At 41.5% G+C, this 17,251-nt stretch overlaps 1 non-coding gene across 1 annotated transcript in view; it reads right to left on the bottom strand.

Annotated features, from left to right (window-relative positions):
• LOC105882744 (LRAT domain containing 2) overlaps positions 1–17,251 on the bottom strand; it is a 76,816-nt gene that overhangs the window by 39,144 nt on the left and 20,421 nt on the right. Inside the window, exon 6 of the transcript XR_012920153.1 lies at positions 2,361–2,663. This is a non-coding gene — a transcript (LRAT domain containing 2). The remainder of the gene's footprint in view (positions 1–2,360; positions 2,664–17,251) is intronic.

Raw genomic sequence — 17,251 nt, 5'->3', positions numbered from 1 at the left:
CGATAACAGATTTTTTTTTTAGACATTTTGATTACAGTGTATATCTTTGCCTCTCCCTGAAAGGGAATAGAGGTAATCCCTTCCCCCCCACAATGCTCACCACTTCCTTAAGATGTGGGTCCCCCCCACCAATCCCTGTTGAGCACTACCATTTTTTGAGCACCATAGTTTTAGTCAGTCAGTACCAATTTGATGGCGAGTAGATGTGTACCCCACTTTCCAGATCTTGTGTTTTCTCGCTTTGTATTACAGACTTAAACTTAATCCAGGAAAGCATAAACCGTGCTAGCTCACAGTCATTTCTTAGGCTTGAATAATATTCCATTGTGAGCATATACCACATTTTAGTTATCCACTCATGAATTGACGGGCACTTGGGTAGTTTCCATGACTGTTCAATAGTGAATTGTGCTGCCATAAGCATTCGGGTACAGATGTCTTTATAATAGAGTGACTTATGTTAAGCTGTGCCTGAGCTCAAGATAAACAAGAATGAGTCTTCCTGGATAGTCATTTTCAAACAGGAGTTGTCAGCAGGAGATCCCTGGGCCTACTGAAATAAAAGTAAAATTTTATTTGGACTACACATGATTTTATTTTTTTCATTGGAATGTGTTGCCAAAATCAGTTAGACATTTTATATTTAAAAATCTAAATCCCTCTGGTCTATTGAAAGGTTGAGACGTTTGGACACAAGTGTTCCTTTTCCTACAAGGTAACAACAGCTTCCTAATTTAGAATAAAGCATTTTCTCTCAGGTCACTGCAGTGCCCACAGGCTCAATCAATCATCTACTTCACCTGTCTGGGCCCTGTAGTCATTTGAGTTCTTGTCCCTGCGATGGAATGTGGCATGAGGGAGGACTAAGTCTGTGTAGTGCTAAGCAACCGAGGCGTTGAGACTTGTTAATTACCTCAGCTTCGCCAGCCTATCTGACTAACACATATGGCTTTTCTGTTGTCACTGGTACAATCTAGGTGGAAGTAGGACATACTCCTGAGATATGTACCAGTGTACCAGGTTGTATTAGTCATGGTTCTCTAGAGAAACAAAGCTGATATATAAGTTTTATTTATATGTATAAAATATATATGCTGTCTGGAAAGTATCCAGCCATGTAATATGAAAATAGTATTAGCAATGGCTGGATACTTTCTAGACAGCCCTAGTCTATTACATATAGAATATACACATATATTTTATGCACACACACACACTCTCTCTCTCTCACTCACACACACAATTGACCTTTGAACAACACAAGTTTGAATTGATGGGTCCACATAGGTGTGGATTGTTTTCAATAAATATATTAAAAACATTTTTGGAAATTTTTGACAATTTGAAAAAGCTCACAGATAAAACATGTAGCCTAGAAATATCAAAAAAGTTAAGAAAAAGGTATGTCACAACTACATAAAATATATATAGATACTAGTATATTTTATCATTTATTAGCATAAAATATACACAAATCTATTAGGAAAAGTTGAAATTTATAAAGTTACACAAACACTTACAGACCATACATGGTACCATTTGCAGTCAAGAGAAATATAAACAAACCTAAAGATGTAGTATTGAATTATAACTGCATAAAATTAATTGTAGTGCACACTGTACTTCTATAATAATTTCATAGCTACAGCCTGTTGCTTCAGCAGTGAGCTCAAGTATTGTATCACTTAAAATGATGTTATAACACTAATCATCTCCAAGTGAGCAGTTTGTCTCTGCAGCAAATTTCATATAGCTGTAAAAAGGGGTCCCTCATGGTTCTGTGTGTTTTTCATTATGATTAATGCAATACCGAAAACCTTGCATAAAACCATGGGACACCTACAAAATCCCACTAGTGATGCTCAAAATGCTCCCAAGAGGCAGAGAACAGTCCTGACATTACAAAAAATGAACAAACAAACAAAAGCAAACAAACAAACAAAAAAATTTTGATTTCTTGATAGGTATTGTAGACGAGATCTGCAGCTGAGGTTTACCCACCATTTCAAACAAATGATTCATCTTGTGAACAGATAATGTATACTTAAGGTATTGATATAGTACAGCACTGTAAATGTATTTTCTCTTCCTTATGATTTTTTAATAACATTTTCTTTTCTCTGGATTACTTTCCTATAAAAATATAGTATATAATACATATACACACACACAAAATATGTGCTAATCAACTGTTTATGTTATTGATAAGGTTTCTAATCAATGGTAAGCTATTAGTAGTTGAGTTTTGGGGAAGTCAAAAATTATATGTGGATTTTAGAGTGCACAGGGGGTTGGCATCCCAAATTCTGCATTGTTCAAGGTTCGATATGAGAAAGAGAAATTTTAAAGAATTGACTTACAAAATTATTGAGGGTTATAACTCTGAAATCTGATGTATGAGGCAGGCCAGCAGGATGGAGAGTCAGGTAAGAGTTGGTATTGCAGTCCTGAGTCTACAAGCTGGGAGCTCAGGCACAATTTCTGTGTTGCAGTCTAGAAGCAGAAACCCTTCTTCCTTGAGAAATCTGTCTTTACACTTAAGGACTTCAACTGATTGGCTGAGGCTGAGCCACACTGTGAAGGGTTATCAGTTTACAGCAGTCCCCTCGCCCCATCTGCAGCTTCACTTTCCACGGTTTCAGTTATCTGCGGTCAACATCCATCTGAAAGTAATAAATGAAAAATTGCAGAAAAAAACTATTGATAAGCTTTAAATTGTGCACCGTTCTGAGTAGCACAATGAAATCTCCCTCTGCGCCTCTCTCTATGTACAGAAACGTGAATCCTCCCTTTGTCCAGATTATTCACGTTGCATACCTGTTAGTCACCTGGTAGCCATTGTGGCATCACAATGCCTGTGTTCAAGTAATCTTTATTGTACTTAATAATGGCCCCAAAGCACAAGAGTAGTGACGTTGGCAATACAGACAAGCCAAAGAGAGGCCATAACATCCTTCCTTTAAGTGAAAAGGAGAAAGTTCTCAATAGGGAAAGAAAAAAAATTGTGTGCTGAGGTTGCTAAGAGTTATGGTAAGAAAAAATCTTCTATCTATGAAATTGTAAAGAAAGAAAAGGAAATGCCTGCTAATTTTGGTGCCACATCTCAAACTACAGAAGTTATGGCCGCAGTGTGTGAAAAGTGCTTAGTTAAGATGGAAAAAGTATTAAATTTGTAGGTGGAACAATGTATTTTGAGAGAGAGAGACCACATTCATATAACTTTTATTAAAGTATATTGTTATTAATATACTTGTTCTATTTTATTATTAGTTTGCTGTTAATCTCTTATAGCGCCTAACTGTGAAATTAAACTTTATCGTGGTTGTGTGTGTATAGGAGGACACAGAACATGTAGGGTTTAGTACTAACTTGGTTTTAGGCATCCACTCGGGGTCTTGGAATGTATCCCCTATGGACAAGGGGGGACTACTATACTTAGAAGTCTATTGATTCTATTGATTATAAATGTTAATCACATCTTTAAAAAATACCTTCACACAAACACCTAGACTAGTGTTTGACCAAACAACTGAACACTATAGCCTAGCCACACTGACACATAAAATTGACCACCACTCTGGTTATAAACAAAACCTTAGGAGTGTACATCTTCCTGATCCATCAACTTTACTCTTTGATTAGAAATGTGAAAAATTATCTCCATGTTAAAAGAAATAATCTGCAAGTGACTAGAAATTTCTCTTGGCTTTTTAATGTAAGACAAAAAAATTAAAGAAAGCTTCAAAACAGCTCTCTACTGCTAGGCTTTGCCAGTTGCCAGTTGGAGTACTTACTGGAGTGGATATGTTTGTATACATTCATCTGTATAGTCCGTACACCTGGCTTCTTATGCCACAGTCTGGCAGAAGCCCAAGACTCCTGCTGCTTCTCCTGTCTTGCCTCCTCCCCAAGCAAAGAAACATTTTGCTTTGGATCAAGAGGAAATGAAGGTCAAGGACATAATGAGGTTGTAGCAGTGGGCGGTGGGGAGAAAAAGAGGGGTGGAGCAGAGAGTCAGCGTGCGCAGGAGGAAAGGGTCCCAGGCAGAACTTAGGGGCAGGGCAGGTGCTCCCTTCTACACGGGGATCTTGTCCTGAGATTTTTTCCTCTCTCCATGGGAAGTGCCAGGGACTGAGAGAAACCTCTCAATGCCTGCTTCCGACCCTCCCAACATCCTCCCCGACCCCTGCATTTGGAAGTTCGAGTGGGAACCAGGTAGGGGTTCAGAAGAAATTCAAACAAGGAGCAGACCCCAGAAAACAGGTAGAAGAACACTTTGAAGCTAGGTCACTGTGGTGGGGGGACAGATTACGACACAGACTCAAGCAGACAGGACCAGATTTGGGTCCCAAACTCAGCCACTCACTGACTTTCAAGGTATTATTTAATCTCTCTGAGCCTCACTTTTTAATTTGTAAAATGGGCATTAAAAATAGTATTTCCTTATCTCACATACACATGCACATAACACAAAAAAGCAAAGGGATATAAAGAAATTTTTGGAGGCGATATGTATGTCTATTACCTTAATTGCGGTGATGGTTTCACTGGTGTGTGCATATGTTGAAACTCATCAAGTTGTATGCCTTAAATGTGTGAGATTTACTGTATATCAATTATACATCAACAAAGCTGTTTAAAAAAATAGTATTTCCTTTTAAGGTTATGATGAGAAATAAAAGAGATTACTCCAGGAAATGCAGATAAGTTATAATTATGTACCACTTTTAGGTTTTTCTTTGGTTTGTTCTAGCACTGTAAAGTATGTACTTTCTGAATATTTACTCAGTCATTCTCATGACACACCTAAAAGTTAATTACTGGGGTGCTGTTCCTTGTCTATTTAGAGCCTGTGTATGAATCAGCAAAAGGATTCCTTTTTCCAAAACATTTTACTTCCACCTATTAGAAAATTGTCATAATACGCTATTTTTATCAGAACAAGACTTTATATCATGTGAACTAAAATAAAATTTTAAGGCTCACCCCCCTCCTCCACTGGCTGACTGAATGGACCCCCTTGTGGCCAAAGGGATATCCCAAAACTAAATTGCCTGCCAGCAGGAGTGACATCAGACATGCCTCATCATGCTCCCCTCCCTTCTTGAAAACATTCTTATAATCCATTAACAGGCCTAAGGCTATGCAAGACAAACCTGCAGGTCCTCAATTTACACAACAAATATATGTCTGGTGGCTTATCTCTGATGAACATCTCCTTATGTTAAAACATTCCAAGCCTTTAGACAAAGCTTCATGTCTTTAACCAATTACAAGTCAAAGAATCTTTAAACTCTCCTATAACCTGTAAGCCACCCCCCCCTTTGAGATGGCCCATCTTTTCGTGCCAAACCAATGTACACCTCCCACGTATTGATTTATTACTTTCCCTGTAAACCCTGTCTCCCTGAAATGTATAAAACCAAACTGTAACCCAGCCACAGAGAGTCCACTTGCTCAAAGCTTCTTGGTTGTGGCTCTGGGTCATGGTCCTCAAATTTGGCTCTGAGTAAATCTCTTTAAAATTATTTTACAGAGTTTGGTCTTTTATTTCCGTTGACAATCAGCATCTACTGGGAAACTTGGGTAACAAACATACACATCTCATGTCTATGATGTGGATGGTGCTCTCTTAGATCTGTTGCCATTGTACACTGTACAACTTGCACAACTACACATAGCAGAACTGTTGATATTATTGTTACCCTCTTTTTACAGAGGAGACTGAGGTTCATAGAGGTTGAGTAAATCAGTTGCAATTATATCAAGAAGCATCACTGTGCTTCGAGCCAAGGCAACCAGTATAATGCCACATGTTTAAAACATTAAACATTAATTGCATAATTACAGTTTTTGTCCTTGTTAGAACTGACTCAAAAAGGACTTTGTGACATGTTTTTTGCCTTAAAAGGAAAGTTAGTCTAATGACAGCATAATAGATAAAGTAGGGGGAGAAGATAATTGCATTACTTGTGTGAATTGGCCCAGTGTTATTAATTGGGTTGTGCAACATAGTTTAGTTTTCAATGTTGTAATGCAGCCTTTTGCATGTGTTTAAAGCTTTGCTAATTATTAAATGCCTTGCATCTGTGACACACTTTATCCGCTTCAAAGTGTTTCTCCATTTACTCCTGACAATCGCCCTGGATTGGAAAGGGCACAAGGTATTACCCAGATTCCACAGATGTACAAAAAGAGACTCCATCTAGCATGGCCCCCTGTTTATGTGTTATAGGGCTGGGAAGGTAAGTGTTAACTCTTTTGCTCAGGAACAACAATGAATCCCTAAAGTGAGGGAGGGCCCCAGACTGCCTGCTGAGTCTCCTTCTCAACCCATTGGACAAAATCCCCAGGGATACAAAGCTAAGAGGCAGCACCGACCCTAGAGAGCTCACACTGGCCAGCTGGTAACCAGACAATGTCACCATGGACAGAAGAGTGCTGAAATGGAGGTGCACTGGAGTATATCAGGAAGCACAATGTCCAAATCCCAGCCCTGCCCCTTACTAAGGCTCAGGTGAGTTCCTGGGCTTTCCTGGGCTTCAGTTGCCTCATTTGTAAATTTGGGACACAGTAACATATCAAGGGGTTAGTGGGAGGAGAAAACGGCTTTATATATGTAAGCACGTAGAACGGCACTGATACATAGCCCACCCCAAGGATCTGCTGTGTACATACACACACACGTTGCTTCCTCCCTAAGGCAGAGGTGATCAGTCCTTTGGGGTCTATAGAGAAGGCTTCAGAGAGGAAGCGGCTGTCCTATACAGTCTATTTAAGAAAAATATTCCTTGAAAGAAGAAACCAGAACACATACCATGATGAACACCTAGTTGGCATTTTTTGAAATATGGGTGATCTCCATAAGGGAATGAGAATCTGCCAAGGTTACTGACAGACCCATGATTTGGAAATACTAACTTTAAGGATATTTCTGGAACACATAAAACACACTTCCCTTTGATTTTAAATAGGGAATACCAAGCATAACAATCTTTTCTGGATGATTCAGGATCAGCCTTTTGCTTTTAGATCTCTTCTCAGTGCACCTAAAAGCTACTCCTAATAGGCTGCTTAAATTTACAGGGTAGCTGGAATCCAAGAGGGACATTTCCGCCCTGACAAATAGTATGACCAGGCAGGGTCAAGGTGCTTTGCTCCTCGATGGTCTGCTACACCACGTTTTGGCTCTCTGGGACCTGATTGCGATGGTGAAGGGAATCTGGGGAGTCTCCTTGAACCCTTTCCTGACACTGCCCCGTGTGACAGTCCTCTACTGTGTGGACTTCAGTTCTTTGCCGATTTCTATTTCTTTTGTTAGTCTTAACAAAAGGACTTGGACTTTCTAGAACAATGGGCTCTACGCTAAACGAAAACACTGAAGAAACTTAGAAGGGAAATACAGATTATATCAGTATGTCTCCAGGAATGTGCCAATACAAAATAAAGACTCGTTTCTATCAAATAGGTCTCCTGCTATGTTTATAAAACAGTTCTGAGAGTTATGGGAAACAAAAGAAGTAAAAGTAACAATTAACATTTCTTTGATGCTTGAGAGTTTGCAAAGCAGTTTCACTTCAGGATCACTAAACAAGAGCCTCCTGAATATCAAGGGGTCTAGAACAACTTAGATGACGATCCTGGGACTCCACCATTTTGAGTTTAAAATGTGTTCTTTTTCCTATGACACTATCTCGCCTGCCTATAAACCACTCTGTTCCTCATCCGGGTCGTATGGAGAACTTGTTCCCACCACAAGCTTAACAACAAGCTCGTTGTTAAGATGCTGAATGAGGCTCCCCTGAGCCCTGCAGGTATTCAGAGGAAGCGGATGCTCTGAACTGGGCTGTTAGAGGCCCTTCCTAAATGAGATGGGGTGTCCTTTGAGTAAGGGTTAACTGTAGAAATTGCATGAACAGGGCGTGGAAATAGAAATAAGCCACTGCTTCTCTTTCTTTCTCTCTTTTTTTTCCAAGTGTTTTTTCCCCTTTCTTCATCTCCTTCTGTATTTCCTCTACCTCCTTCCCTCTACGATGACCAGTGTTGGGTTTTTGTCTTGTTTTGTTTTTATTTGTTTTTCACTTTCTCTAAGAATTAGAAGAAGAAAGGGAGATGGGCTAGGGACAGGGGGACAAACCAAAAAGAGAACTAGGTAACATTTCCCCCTTTGGTCCCAGCTGACCTGTAGGTTGAACTATATGAAGTGGGATAGTATTCAATCTTTTAAAAAAATAATTTTACCTTTAAATACAACAATTTCATATGATTCAATCTAAATATATGAGAAGATTAATGACACATTTTTGGGTAAAGCCCAGTAAAATCTAGGAACAGGCTTTATCAAATCAGTCTGGGATTTGGCGCCACCTCTCAGATGGCCCCATGACACCAGCTACAAGAATCCTCATGCTACTGCCTGTCTTGGGTACCACTGCCCCATCCGTGGTCCTTTTACAGGCTTTGTTAAGACAGAGCCACACAAGACCCTGGGAGGCAGGAAGTCTTGTTATCTCCCCTTGACTGCTAGGAAAACAAGGGCTCATCAAGGAAAGTACAGACCTGGGTTTGAAGGGTTTGAATCCAGAACTTCCCCATCCCTGGCTAAGTGACCTTAGGCAAGGTATTTAACGTATCTCGGCCCTAGGTTCCCATGTAAGGAAAAGGATAATGACACATATCATATCGCAACCCTGCATCATTAAATAAGAACCTGTATGCAAAGCATTTCATCACAGTTCCTGGTTCAGAGCCAGCAATACTTGGTAGCTGTTTTAAAACACATTATTAATCATAATAAACCCTGGTATAGGGAAGGGAAGACTTTCTTTTTGTTCTATCCTTGAGGGTTTGATAATTGAGCCTTTGAAATACAGTGACAACAGGCAGATTAACAAGAGAAAAAGCATACACATTTATCATGTGCCCTGGGCATCTGGAGAAAAAAAGTGAATACCCCCCAAATAAATGAGAGTAAGGAGCTTAAATTCTCTCTTCATGGGGGAGAGAGGGCATCTGCAACTTAGAGGAGAACAAACGATTTAGGGGTATGATGAATGGGCCCTTAGAATGGATGGCAGTTTATGACAAAGTTTGCCTGGGTATAAGGTGTCCACTTCTAGGCGCCTTTCCTGTGATGTGACCTGATGGAATTAATCCTTCCTGGGCGGGGCAATAGAACTCCCTAGGAGGAGAATGATGACGATGGAGGATCTGTCTTTAGGCAGATAAGGGGAGTTCAGAATAAGCCTCTGCCTGCATTTGTTGTTTTTCAAGTGCCTTCAGCTTGAAGTATTCAATACACCAAAGAAAGCTATTTTGGGGTGGCATTTTCTGAATGCCTTCAATAGAAAGGCCTGAGTGAATGACAAGATGCAAAAATTAGGTTTTCGTATTCTCACTATGCCAGATTCGGAAGCAATACAGGGAGAAGAGGGTTGCTGCATGTATATCTGTGGGCAGGTGGTTCAATGGCCATGAAGTGCTTCATCTGGCTGAGCCAGGAGGGAGGCAGGCTGCATGGCCCCTCTCCAGGTGACAGCTGTCCATCTGTCAGGTGCACAGCCCATCTGGCTGCTCGGGAGTGATGTTGGGCAGTGGCAGTGGCGGGAGAAGCTTGTTAATATGGAAAGGGCTGAATTAGTTCTGCCAGTGAACTGGCCGTCAACCACCCCCCAATGCATCCAAACGGTCCAGGTGGTACCATCCAGAGCTTTGCTCTCCAGCACCTTGCAAGAGTAGCTTGGTTTTCCTGATAGAAAACTCCAATTGCAATTTAAGGGGCAGGTGGTTCTATCACCTCAGAAATGAGAGGTTTATTCTATTATTCTCATTGGGGGGGGGGTGGAGGGAGATAAAAAGCCTAACTGAGCACCTACTGTATGTTAGTCACTATGCTCTGAAAATCCAAAGGTAAGTAAGACCCTGTCAGGGAGCATGTATCTCAGCGGAGGAGATAAAGAGAGTCAGCTTCAGTACAGAGTGATGGGGCAGATCCAAGGTCTGCGGGGCCTAAAGCTTATATAATTCATTGGGGTCCTCTTGAAAAACATAGTATCAGAATAAAATTTAAAAAATTATTAGGTATGAAAGTGAATGGATGAATATTTATTTTGAATGAGAAAATAAAGCACAACAGACTTCTGGAGCTTTTGAAATGCAAGTCCCCTTCTTCTGGGATCTTTTTGGGCAAGGGACCAGAAAAATGTACATATAAAATCTTCCCGATTACTTTCTGTCTTCTCTGCCCTGCTCAGAACAACACTCTGCATCACTCAATAATGTCTGCCAATGGAAGGGGAAGGGCCCTGAGGTTTAAGCACCATTCCCCCCAAGGCCAATCTACCTCTGAGAGTGAGGAGATGGAGATACACACACACACACACACACACACACACACACACACACACACACACACACACACAGAGAGTGATGTAGGTAAATGCACAATTGGAGCCTTGAGCTTGAGTTTCAGGAAGACTTCCTGAAAGAAGAGACCCATGAGCTGAACTTGAAGGATGGGAGCAGTTAGTGTGAGGGATGGGAGCAAAAAGGGCTTCCAGACAAGGGCAGCAGTCTGTGCAAAGGGGAAGAGGCGAGAGTGGATTTGGGATAGCTGTGTTGCTGACCATTGGTTGCTGTGATCAAAATGTGTTTGTAGGGGGGAAGGGTGCTTAGAGCAAAACTTCCCATTGACTTACAAATTTGGGGCCCTGGAACATGGAAAAGTGGGCAATAAAGCATGGAGATAAAACCCAGCCCACCTTATTCACACATTCCAGGCCTCCCAGGTTGAAATGCTTCCTTTTTATTGTCCTGAGCCCTTCTTCTGGGAATGCTAAATGCCCTCCTTTCCCATCTATGGGAATGAATGCACAGAAGCCTCCTTCTCCTCAAGAGTGGTCATCAGCCTCCTCCCCTTCCTCTTTGCTGCCTTTGACTGTGTTAGTGACTTTTTTGAATGAAGATATCACCCCTCCTCCCTGAGTCCCGTTATTTAAAAAGGGGGTATTTTGAAACATTGAGTTAGAAGCGACGAACACTGCAACGATGCATCCCGAACACAGTCCACACTCATTAAATGTTTGGTAAATGATAGGGTCAGTTGCAGAGTCCTGAGTCCACGTCCCCATTCTGCCATTTAATCACTGGAAGGCTCTGGGCAAGTTTCTTCATTTTCTTAGTCTTGGTTTCTCCATATCCGGCATCTAAATGAGATATGAGTATAAATCGCTTACTACAGCGCCCGGCACAAAGTCAGCCTTTATTAATGGCAGCTGCAAGACAGCCATTCACTCTTTCATCGGATTTGCTGGAACTTACAGGTGCAAAGGTGAAGATGATGGACCTGCTCCAGAGGAGCTCTGGGTTCGATGTGAGATACCAGCTCATAAATAAATATGGACACTCTGGTGCAACGGGGGTTGGATAGAAGGGAAACAACACCCTCTGGAATGACTCCCCTCTGCACCTAAGGGGGCGATGCCTGGAGCTGAGTGAGGCCAGGAGACCAGACATTTGCCAGGCAGACCCATCATCAAAGGGAAACCCCGGCAGAAGGCAAAGCCTGTAGTTCTCTGATTCTGAGGGTGGAGGCAGGGGCAGGAAATGAGACACACAAGTGGGCGGGGAGCCTAATGCAAAGGTTTAATTGTCTCAGCTGTGCTGTGGCAGATAAGAGTGTACATATTGGGGGGCAGGGAGTGTGGGTACAGGGGGGACCAGTTAGGGAGGTGACTTCAACCCCATCGACACACTCTACCATTTATGACCAATTCATTGTAATTAGTTTACAAATTCTCCGCTCCCTCCAGAGGTGAACATTCAAGCAGAAAATCTAGATTTAGAAAACTATGTACTCCTTTTTTTTATCATCATTTTTAGTGTATGCTCCCTCCTAAACCCTAAATCATACTCTGCCATCCTGCACACTAGCCTGGGGCTAGCACATAAAACCCACAGACAGCAAGCCGGGCTCTGAGCAATTGCCCATCTGTTTACTCTCTCCCTTAATAATAACAGCTGCCACTTAGTCATCCAACAAATGTAAGCAGAATTCCTGCCACATATTTGGCCCTGAATTACAAGGTGGGAATAAAAAGTGAATAATATAATCAGGGCACCTCCCTTGGAGAAATTTGTACACCAATGGAGAACTTTTCATAGACTAGGTGCATTTTTTCCCATGTGCTGTTCCCAGCCATGCTGTGAGTTGCAGGTATCATTTTCTCCATCTGAGAGATGAGGAAACAGGAGCACAGGGAGGGTAGGTGACTTGTCCAAAGCACACAAATGGAACTTCATTGTTCTTAACTATTTGTCTTTGATTCTTAACCATCACCCTGTTAGGAGAGTGCTATGGTTTGGATGAAGTCTATTTCCACCAAAACTCATGTTGACATTTGATGCTCAATGTGGTGGTATTTAGAGGTGGTACCTAGTGGGAGGTTTGCACCATAAGGGCAGAACCTTCATGAATGGATTAGTGTCCTACAGCCAGGGTGAGTTTCTGGTCTCTCTGGAATGCATTAATTCTGGAACAGATTAGTTCCCCAGAGAAGAGGTTGTTTAAAAGAGTCTTGCTTGGTTTCTCTCCCTTGCCTCCTCTGTTGCCCTGTGATCTCTTTGCACATGTCCAGGAACTCCCTTTCTGCTTTCTGCCATGAGAGGGGCCATCACCAGATGTATCATGATCTGATCTTGGACTTTCCAGCCATCAGAATTGTGAACCAAATTAACTTCTTTTCTTTATAAATTACCCAGCTTAAGGTATTCTCTTATAGCAACACAAAATGGACTAGAGAATGTTTATAGCAGCACAATTCACAATTGCAAAGATGTGGAAACAACCCAAGTGCCCATCGATACATGAGTGAATTAGTAAAATGTGGTATATGTATACCACGGAGTTCTACTCAGCCACAGAATCAATGGTGATCTAGCACCTCTTGTATTATCCTGGATAGAGCTAGAGCCCATCTACATCTAAGTGAAGCATCACAAGAATGGAAAAACAAGCACCATGTGCACTCACCATAAAATTGATATTAACTGATCATCACTTAACTGCACATATAGTAACAGCATTCATCAGATGTTGGGAAGGTAGGAGGGGGAAGGGGGGATGAGTATATTCACATCTAATGGGTGTGGTGAGCTCTGTCTGGGGCTTGGACTCACTTGAAGCTCTGACTCGGGTGGGGCAAAGGCAATACACATAAGCTAAGCATTTGTACCCCTGTAATATACTGAAATCTTTAAAAATTTAATAGATAAATAAATAAAATGAAAAAACAAAACAAACAAACAAAAAGCAAAGAGGAATATCTTATGCCTTCCCATGTCTCCTTCCATGAAGAGGGAACTCCACTAACAAAACATGACAGTCCCCTCTGCTTCCTCCAGATGAGAAATCAGTTTAGGTAGTAGCAATTTGGAAGGAGAAACTCTACTTTCCTCATCTCTTCCTCTCACTGCCTTTTGGCCTTGACACAGTCTCAAAGCACACCCTCTGTGTCTTCCTCCATGCACTCCTCCCACCACCAAAAAATGTTAGCAGTGAGTGGTTAAATAATTCATGCATCGTCACAGGTATATTTGAAGCAAGTAGTCTTACCCCAGAGTCTGCATCCTTGGCCACTGCATTAGTTTCCTAGGTCTACCGTAATAAAACACCACAAACTGGGTGGCCGAAACAACAGAAATTTATTTCCTCATGGTTCTCGAGGCTGCAAGCCTGAGAGTGAGGTGTCAGCAGGGTTGGTTTCTTCTAAGGCCTCTCTCCTTGGCTTGTTGATGGCTGTCTTCCTCTGATATTTTCATGTGATCTTCTCTGTGTATGTGTCTGTGTCCTAATCTTCTCTTCCTAAAAGAATACCAGGGCCCAGTCCAATGATCTCCTTTAACCTCAATGACCTCTTTAAAGATCCTGTCCCCAAATACAGTCACTCACATGAGATACTGGGAGTTAGAAACTTCAGTATAGGAATTTGGGCAGGGCACTCAGTTCAGCCTACGGCCACCACTCTGGTAGACCGTCTCTTTAGTGACTAGACAACATTGGTACCCAAAATAACAGGATGTGAAGGAAAAAGCTATATAGGCTCTCAGGAAGAGACAAATAAATTAATATGGGAATTAAGAGGAGGAAGGAATTATCTCTAGCTCCTGGAATGAGGCAGGGCTGTGAGGAAGCAAAGGGATGCACATCAGGGTTCTTGGCCACAGGTAACAGAGACCAGCTCTAGCTTTCATAAAGGCATATAATGATTGTGGGGAGAATAGGAGGAGACTCTCAAAATACAAGAAAAAGATGAAGAGCCTGACTTGTGAAAAAAATAAACAGAAGTCTTTCCAAGGGTTCTGGGTAGCAGGAACCAACAGAGAGCCTCTTCAGAATAACTCTTCCAGAATGAATTTGCTTGTTGCTTCTGCCATTAGCACATCCTTTGAGATTCAAATTCCCAAAATAGGAAGCTCCACAGGGCTATCTGGAGATATATGCCCACTCTTTGGCTGGGGGAGCCTAGGACACCAGGAACAAAGGTTGCATCCAATGGGGGTGGGTGGTGCCCTGTACAGAGATCAAGGAAGGGGAAGCAAATGGTAAGCAGGCAAAAACAGCACTGCAAGGAGATGTACCTTCCTGATATTAAAGCAGGGAAAATTGAGCCTTAGCTTTAGGAATAACTGATAACTTAGGAGACCTCAGACTTATAAGAAGCCCAGCTAATTCCAAATCATGTATTCTTTCTATTTAGCCCATTGTGCATCAGCCTACCCACTCCTGGGGTAAATACATTAATATATTAGTAAATATATAAATAAACAAAAAAGCAAATACATGACTATGCTTGCATTCCAGAATTTTAATCTACTTATTTATATATACCCTTCCTTCACTACAAAACTGAATTGAAGGCTGAAATATGTTTATTAAGAGGGCTTTCTTTGTTTGATTATCATTAATATTCAGTGAAAGATTTGAATCCACATAATCTACCTATTGCAAAAGAAGAGCAAGTTCTAGTCTTTCCTCCTGTCAATTCACCTAGGCCCTGACAAGCTGAGGAGCCTTTGTATGCAGCTCAATTCCTGCAGATGATCTCTGCTTTCTTGCCGTTGTCCAGCCCACGAGGCAGGGGTCATGTCCAACTCTGTGCTCACGGTAGCATTTTACATATTGTTGGATCACAAGTAATGTAAATTAACATTAACAATGTGAATAAGTTTGTCATATATATGAGTGAGGGAAGGCTGCAGTTCCATGTTTGGGGAAGGGTAGCTGGGGTGAGGCAGGAAGGCAGCCAGTCCTGCATCTATCAATTTATCAGGTATTTATTGAGCCTCTACCTTTGTGCCCGATGTTATGCAGGCCACCAAGGAGAGAGGCAAGAGAGTAAGCCAACAGCTGCTTCTCAGGAATGTCTCATTTCTATAGCTCAGTAACTAGAATCTGGGCTCAAGCATAAGTGAAACATTAGACAAACTGAGACAGCCCCAGGATAGCTGTCCAGTACTTCCTAAGACAGTCAAGGTCGTGAAGAGCAAAGAAGGACTAAGAAACTGTAATAGACCAGAGGAGAATGAGAAGACATAAGAAATAAATGCAATGTGATTCCCTGGATTGGCTGCTGAAATAGAGAGAGGATTACACTGGGTTGAATAGTGTTTCTCTCCCCTGTCCCCCCAAAAATGTATATACACCAAGAACCTGTGACTATGACCTTATTTTGAAGTAAGGTCTTTGCAGATATAATCAAGTTAGGATGAGGTCACACTGGATTCAAGTGGCCTGGAAAATCAATATGATGGAATTTTCCTCTTATAAGAAGAGGAAAATTTGTACACAGAGACTCAAGCACAGTGAAGAACATCAAGGGAAGGTGAAAGTAGTGATTGGAATGATGTGTCCATAAACTAAGGAACACCAAGGATTACCGACAGACACCAGGAACCAGAAAAGGAAATGTAAAATTCTTCTCTAGGGCCTTTAGAGGTAGCTTGGGCACCTTAGTTTTGGACTGCTGGCTCAAGAACTAAGAGAATAAATTTCTGTTGTTTTAAGCCATCCAATCTGCGGTATTTTGTATGGCAACCCTAAAAAACTAATATAAAGACATTAATGGAAAGAAAGAATATTAAAATCCAGATTAAAACTGGAATTTAGTACATGATAACAAATCTACTACCATAAGATGCTAACAATAGAGCAAACTGAGTAAGGATTTTACCAGAATGCCAGGATTCTGTGCATCTTTGCAAGTTTTCTATAAATAAAAAATTATTCCAAGCTTTAAAAAATGTTTATTTGGTGGGGAGCGGGGGAGGCAACTCACAGGCTGTGTCATTTTTGAATGGTCACCTCCCTAAGCTTGGGTCTCTTCATGCATAAAATGGAGATAATCAGTCCTACTCAGAGCTGTGGAGTTTAAAATGCAATAATGCATATAAAGTGCTTAGCAGGTCACACCTTTTCCCATTTTGATTCTGTCACTCAGTCTCTTTGCCAGCCCTTCCAAAATCATGTCACGGTGAATTTGCCCAGCTCGTGCCCTCATTCACGCTATTGTTTAAAATGTCAACAAAGAAAAGGACAGAACCCTCCAGGCAGCTGCTGGATTCAGTGGCAGCATCTCCACTGAACAAGGGCAGTTTTCTAACTCGCTGAGGATCCAGCTATCTCGTGTTATATCTCAGGCTAAAATCTAGGCACTCTATGAATCAACATTCCTCACATGTCCACTAGTTGAGTAACTTTAATAAAACAGAAGTGAGGTTACTCTTGGGCAGATATGATGCAGGTAAGGACAATGTTCTTTATGTGACCATGTAGCATAATGGTTATGTGGAATCAGATTCACCGTATTGGGAACCTGGCTATACCACTGACTAGTGGTGGTCACTGGGTAATGCGGTTATACGGTTATACTCTCTTAGCTTTCACAGTTCTCCCATCTGTAAAATTAGGACAAAAATTCCTTCCTCATAAAGCTGTTATTAAAGGTTACATTAAAACATGCACACCAAGCTCTGAGCTATAGGTTTTTGCACACAATAAGCATTGACACTTAGTGTGTGCCTATGTCTGTGTGAGTGTGTGTATGTGAGTGTTGTGATTAAATGGAGCAGTGACTGGCATAGTAGGAGGGAAACAACGCTGTGCAAATGAGGACACTATGGGTCAAAGAGAAGCTGTGATCGGACCAAAGTCAAAGTCACGGTGCAAGAGAACAGCAGAGGCAGCAGTAGAACA

This window comes from Microcebus murinus, chromosome 7 (assembly GCF_040939455.1).
Source record: "Microcebus murinus isolate Inina chromosome 7, M.murinus_Inina_mat1.0, whole genome shotgun sequence".
NCBI classification, from domain to species: Eukaryota; Metazoa; Chordata; class Mammalia; order Primates; family Cheirogaleidae; genus Microcebus; species Microcebus murinus.
Note: the sequence above shows the minus strand (reverse complement) of the source record. Positions and strands in the feature narration are given on the sequence as shown.